Genomic DNA, 7,279 nt, shown 5'->3' with positions numbered 1-7,279 from the left:
CTATCATGCTTCGTTGTCCTTTCCGTCCCTGCCTCTCATCCGGCCATGGTGTACATATCTTGGACGCGACGGCGCTTCTCTGCCGCATGCCGCCTAGGGTTTTTGGTGTCGAGAGCTACGAGATCGGGAGAGATGAAGGGTACACGGTCCACGCTTATATAACAATGGCTTTAGTCTGGGCCAGACCAAGCTGCGTGGGCTGCAAGTGAGCCTTTTCTCTCTGTATGTTACCGCACACGCGATTGGTGGCTTGGAGCGATCGGCCCACACCCAGCGAAGAAGTGATCTGAGCACGAACGATTCGGTGGATCGACGGAACGTTCCTTTTTCCACTCATGCGGTGGCAATGGATGTAATTTTGACTGAAAATAGAGGTAATTTCAAAACGGACGAAAAAATTGGGGAGAAACCTTACTTCCTTTATTAGTAGGTAAAGATATAGATATAGATATAGATATAGATATAGATATAGATAGGTAAAGATTAAGATTAATTCGGTATGCAGTAGTACTATTTTTTAGGAGTAATTGATTTTGCTTGAATTTTTTTGAACCAATAAATCCATATCCATAGAATATTCCGTGATTTGGGTATTACTCGATTACAGAGAACTATAGTAGGATAGAGTAATAACGCTGGATACAATAAAACAGTGAAAATTGATACTACAAGAGTCGGTCATTCCTCTATATAAACGCCGGCATAAGGAAGCAACTAAGCCCTACAACCACGACGAAAAGGAGAATAGGAGAGGGAAATAGCAGTAAAGAACTTCGTCATGGCTATCATCCAGATTAACGCAAAGGTTCTTTGCTTGATGGCTCTTTTGATGATCTCAACCTCCTTTTTGTCTAGCCAAGCATCAGGGAGGAACATAGGTACATTTCCATCTACCAAAGCCTATCAATTATATACGTAGTTTATAGGACCAAGATTATGAGCCTGTTCCATCATTCTCCCGTTGCTAATGGTTTTTGTCCAGTAGGCAAGAACTTTTTGTTTTGTTTTATGTCCTTTAGAGGATCAGACGTTATAATTCACTTCTCAATTTAAAAGATAAATCTCGATGCATGGTCTCTTGCACCCATTGCCAATGGTTTATATCCATGTGTTATTCTTTTGTCTCAATGGCCCATTCGTCGGTTTATATCTGCCCGTAGTTTGCAATGTAAGTAGGACGTCAGATCGTTTCGTACTCAAGTTATTCAATCTGACGTGACATATAAATACATTCATATTTTCCTATGTTTTTTATAATTAGCACACTTCTTTTGCCATTGCGTGTTGTTGATTGACATGCCTCGCACTAGAAATCGTCATGACTATTGATTCTGTCATAGTTTTAAAGATGATCATGGCATAGAAGATAGCTGTAGTTGTTCTCCTGGTACTTGCAGAATATATGGTTTGTTAAATATGAAATTTTTATGAACTGCCTTCTTATGTCACTTTTTTTAATCTTTCTTTGAAATAGGTATTGAAGCCAACATTGGCACTGTGCAGACACGCGAACCCTACAAGTTCAAATGCACACCTGAAGATTGTAATCGTGCTTGCAATAGAGATTTTAAAGTTGGTGGGCAGTGCCATAATGATGGTGGTTGCTATTGCAACAATTGACGCCCTACTAGCCGATGCAGAAATTTGATAAAGTTAGGAAATAAACGGAGAGAATAAACAATTGTCTTCCATCCCTTTGATATATAAGTTGTTCTTATTAATGGATACCTGAGCTTTTTGGCCTCCCGTTGAAAAATACGGAATTATAAAACAGTAAAATGCATGCATGGTCATGGAACTTGTGAAAGACATATACGTACCCTCATAATCACCAAAATAAAAAAAAGGACAGCGAACCCCTTGAAATTAAAATGGCACACATAATCGGGACAACGAACCCCTTCAATTAAAATAGCTCACATAAGAGCATCTCCGGCCGCGTCTCCTAAAACGACTCCCAAAGGTTTTTGGAGCGCGTCGGATATTTTTTGTTTCCAGCCGCGCGCCCCAAAGCCTCCTTCGGTCCGGCGTGGCCTAATACGATGTCCAGCACCCCGAGCCCGTCCCCGGTCCACAGGGACGCTCCGGGCATGCCGAACACAGCGAGAAGCGAGACGGGGAGTGGCGGGCCCGACGCATTATTGGAACATTCAAGTTTAATCTGACCGCCGTCTACCTCGCGACAGAAGTTATTGGCACGCAGCGATGGTGCAGTTTTCGCAGAGGCGCAGCGATGCGTCTCGTCACGCCTGGCTCTCTGTGCCGGTGTTAATGAGCGCCACCGCTCTCATGCCTCCCTCCGGCCTATAAAAAGGGGCGCTCTCGCATCGGCCCTCACACACAAACCCTAGCGTCTCTCTCTAAAAAGATACATCTCTGTTGGACGAGAGGTCGCTCGGTCCTAGGACGATGAGCTTAGCGTAAGCTTTTCAGTACGTATTACGGACTTACCGTACTGTAATTTCAGTAGGGGCTTTGTAGTGTTACCGGTATATATGTTTGTAAATCCTGAGTTCCTGGCCCCATCTGCCGAATCTATATCCTTCCATGATCGCAAAGGACTGATGTTGGCCAAACAGCTCAACATTCAGGCAAAATGGCCACTCGATCGATGGATACAACGTTGCAATTGGTCCCTATTATATGCCCATCACACCGTGGATAGATGAGGCTTGAGGCATCCAGGCAGCTGGATAAAGGGTACTATTGATTATGGTTATAACTACGCACTCATCTGCAGCACCGCACGCTCATGTGCCCCATATATCTCCAAAAAGCACACGATATCTCCTAAAACAAAGGGCACATTTTTTATGCTCTTGGATCAGTTAAGTAATCTAGCTCTGTGGGGCTTTGCTCATACATCAGTTTGGGCTTGACATCACATGCACGCGATCAAACCGACGGATCAGCTGAGCTGAGATTCTGCTGGGTAACAAATCGGTTAATTTCTGCAGGGCGGGTGAACTTATCCGGCCGATCGATCTGGCCGTAGTTGGCGTAACATAAGCTATATTGTTCCGGCGATCGACGCATGTGAAGAAGATCGATGATGAAAAGCGTGGGGCTCCCTCCGCTCGTCTTTCCGTCATCTTTTCTTGGGTAGACGAGAGTCACCTCATCACTAGGCGCATAATAGTTAGCCTGACATGCACAATCGACCTGGTTTGTTTAGGGAAGCCTTTTGACCAGCTTGGGGGTGGTTGGAACCTTGGAGGTACCCTCGGACGCCATTGTTTTGTTTTATCATCCATCTCCATGCACGCATGTGAAGATTGTTTTCCACAGGTGTGAAATGTATGCGGCCAAACTAACTAAAGGAGTCCTATAAATCTGCACCCGGCTGGCAATGTCATCATCAGCCACTAGTTAGTTAACGGGAAACTAGGCGCTTTTCTCTCTTCTGCTTTGTGCGTGGATTGGTTCGCGAATCACTTGTTATTATAAAACCTCGTAAGCAAATTGCATTGTCCGTACGCATGCATATGCACCACGGTTTCTCTGTTTTTTCGAGCGGAGTTTCTTACCGGATCTGAGGGATGCCTGCAGTTTCTTCTCTGTCAAAGTCGTCTTAATTGTGCGTCTGCTGCAGCTTACGACTTGGACCTCTAACATTGGTATAACCTCTCTACTCTGGGCAACGCGATTAACAGAGACTTCGAAGATCGAAGCTTACCCTGCCGGATTCAGTTGAAGTCACCGAAAGCACCATGCATACAGTGTCTGTACTAGCGTTACATCAGCAGCGATGTTTTAGTCGCTCCAACAGGCAAACAGTGGAGCGGCGATCGATTATAGCATAGCAAAAACGTACGTACCCGCGAGAAACAGCGTAACGTACGTGACAACCTTAATAATCTCAGGTACGGGTGCTGCCCGTGATCCATAGTTGAATGATTGGAACTTATCAGAGCATTCTCCAAGCAAACGACCTCATGTTTATCTCGTGAAGGAGTTAAAGGCCAGCAGTCGTAGTAAATAAATTAGTTAAAGGTACTGCCATAGTGCCATCGCTGTTTGTACGCCTCTTGTGTTTCTGGTGCCTACCCCGTGCCCGTGCTTCTGATCACAGTGCAACGAGGGACTAGCTATACAGTGTCTGAAACTCTGAATGGATGCTGCTCCCGGCTTTGCCGTTCCTAGCTATACCATGGTCTAGCTCTTTTAGCTAATTTTGTGGGGATCATTTTATCAATTAACAACACCTTTTGTGGGCAAGCCATGCTTTGTCTAATATAAGAACTCACTCGGTCCGAAATAACTATCTAATCAAAGTTGAGCAAGTTATTTTGGGACGGAGGGAGTAGAAAATTTTGATTAACATCTAAAAAGGTCCTCATGAACTGGAAAAATTATTACGATTAAAGGAGCAAATTGGCTCATTTCCAAGAATGGAAGGGGGATGGGATAAAATTTTAATCCCACTTTGTTAATTTAGAGATGACGAGGCGGTTCCTCGGTAATGCCCACCATGAGGGGCTTGGGTTTTAGAGAAAGGCGACGACGGAAGTTCCGGGAGCGAGGCGGTACACGAGGTACCCAGGTTCACGTTCCCGTGGTGGAGGATCGCTACGTCCTGCTAGCAATCCACTATATGAATATATATGTACAGGGGGCCGCCATAGGCGGAGTTGTTGGATCTAGTCTAGTTCTAATCTGTGGGTTGCGATGTCTAGGCGTGTCGCCCTATGTTTTATGTTTCTGAATATGCGTGTCTAAGGGGTGCCCCTGTCTGGCTTTATATATCAGCCAAGTTAGGGTTTACAAGAGTCCTAAGCTAGGGTTTACGAGAGTCCTAGTAGGATTCGTATTGGAATCTTCTTTCCTTGTAATCCAAGTTGATATTCCTTGCGGGTCCAGCTCGTCGAGTCCTTCTACTGGTCCATCTTCATATTTTGCACAGGGTATGGCAATGCCGAGTACCCGAAGGGTTATGCCCACATCAGTAGCCCCTGAGTGTCTGGCCGAAGTGAAGCTTCGGGCAGGGACTAAAGTTGTCATTGTCCGAATGTCTTGATCATCTGCTGAGTCTTGAATCTTGTGCTTGATGCAGAGTCGAAGTTTCTTTTTGTCGGGTGCGCGAAGCACTCCCGATGGGAGTAGCCCCCGAGTCTATGGGCGGGTGCTTGTAGCCACGCATAGACTCAAGTTGTACTACTCAAAGATCTTGATGTTGATGTCTTCGGGTTTATTCTTCATTGTCGACGAGGCTTCCATATTTTTCTCGGGTGCGCGACCAGCGCTCCCGATGGGAGTAGCCCCCGAGCCTGTAAATAAATATGAAATAGTTATGTACAGGGTGTAAAAAATGCTGAGTCAAATACCGTACATGTCTTCGAGTTCCGAGAACATGATGCTGATGACTCTGATGATCTCATAGATAGAGGAATTGATGATTCGGAAGATATCCCAGAGGAGCCGATAATTTGGATGATATTCCGGAGGAGCCGATGATTTGGATGATGGCCCAGAGGAGCCGATGATTTGGATAATGGCCCAGAGGAGCTGATGATTTGGATGATGGCCCAGAGGAGCCGATGATTTGGATGATGTCCCAGAGGAGCCGATGATTGGGGTGATATCCCAGAGGAGCCGATAAATTTATCGGGTGCGCGTCCAGCGCTCCCGATGGAAGTAGCCCTCGAGTCTGGGCACTGATGCTTGCAACCGTGAATAGACTCAAGTCGAGCAACCCGATGTTTATAGTTTTCTTCAGGTGCTGTTGACACATTGTTGTTTATTTCAAGGGGCAATTCTTAATGCACCTTGAGCATCGTTGATGCCATTGTTTGTAATTTTATCGGCAGCAAATTATTTGAGTGATCAGCTCGTGTTGCAGGTCTTGCTAAACCCATTGTATGTGCAACTTTGCTTTCAACCGATGCATGTCTTGACAGCAGCCCCCGAATAGATCGGTGGCACTAGATCTGTCGATGACTCCGTCGCTCTTTTGATACTTCTGTAATTTAAAGTATCGAGCGTGGGTCGTTTTCGTACGTGTTTCATGATCCTTGCTATTTGCGGCACTCTTTGAGGCATCTATAGCAAAGGAAAAGAGCAAGGTCCCCGTTAATCCTTGCTATCTGCGGCACTCTTTGAGGCATCTATAGCAAAGGAAAAGAGCAAGGTCCCCGTTGATCCTTGCTATCTGCGGCACTCTTTGAGGCATCTATAGCAAATGAAAAGAGCAAGGTCCCCGTTGATTTTGCATCATAGCACTCGTAATTTCATAGGCTTTTTTAGAGTGCAATCTCTAGGCGTGTTTTCCATCGAACCGATGTTCGTTGTAATATACGAACAAAGTTCCTGACAATGTAGTTCGGGTATCCCGAATTACTGCAATTCTTCAAAGAAACAAAACTTGAGTCTTCATATCTTCTTAGGTTCCAGCGAACCGGTGCTCCCGATGGGAGTAATAGTCTTCATATCTTCTTGAATTCCAACGAACCAGCGCTCCCGATGAGAGTAACCGCAATAGTTCGAAGATATTCCAGGATCCCCCGAGTAATTCCAGCGAACCGGCGCTCCCGATGGGAGTAATAGTCTTCAAATCTTCTTGAATTCCAACGAACCAGCGCTCCCGATGAGAGTAACCGCAATAGTTTGAAGATATTCCAGGATCCTCCGAGTAACTCCAGCGAACCAGCGCTGCGGCGGGCGCAGCCGAAGTAATTGCGTCATCCAAGATAGTCCATACGGCGGGCGTAGCCGAAGTAATCGCGCCGCCAAAGATAGTCCATGCGACGGGCGCAGCCGAAGTAATTGCGCCATCCAAGATAGTCGGTGCGGCGAGCGCAGCTGAAGTAATTGTGCCATCCAAAATAGTCCATGCGGCGCCTTTCCTGACGTGGCCGATGAAGAGGACGCAGTTGATGTGGCCGATCCGCGGCGGGTGAGCATCCGAATATATCGGGTCCGTAATGTCGGGTCCGCGGCAGGCGAGCCCCTGAGTAAGAAGAGTGCGCGATAGCGGGCGCGGTCAGCCGAGCAGGGCAGTCGCCGGGCGAGCTCCCGAATATATCAGGTCCGGGATGCAACGAGCGAGCCCCGAGCGTGGCGACTATGCGCGGTGAACCAGTCGAAGCTTGTTCCGATCTGCAGTCATATTACAGCGCAAAAAACTGTGCACAAATAATAGTATGGACCAAAAATTATTTGGCGAAATAGAATTTTGCGAGTAGTAATTTTAATTTGAAATATAGCACCTGGTATTTTTGACGAAGTGGAGGGGCGTTTGGCGGCAAGAAGTTGATGCAGTCACGCGGCACCTGGCGATATC

General features: G+C 46.3%; 1 long non-coding RNA gene across 1 annotated transcript; it reads left to right on the top strand.

The window, feature by feature from the left end:
• The first annotated feature begins 733 nt into the window (after nt 1-733).
• Nucleotides 734-1,727, top strand: LOC127338542 (uncharacterized). The gene is made up of 2 exons (XR_007874412.1): nt 734-878; nt 1,475-1,727. It is a non-coding gene; the product is annotated as an uncharacterized lncRNA (long non-coding RNA).
• Nucleotides 1,728-7,279: the final 5,552 nt, after the last annotated feature.

This window comes from Lolium perenne, chromosome 3, assembly GCF_019359855.2.
Source record: "Lolium perenne isolate Kyuss_39 chromosome 3, Kyuss_2.0, whole genome shotgun sequence".
NCBI classification, from domain to species: Eukaryota; Viridiplantae; Streptophyta; class Magnoliopsida; order Poales; family Poaceae; genus Lolium; species Lolium perenne.
This window is presented reverse-complemented; position numbering and strand designations above follow the sequence as displayed.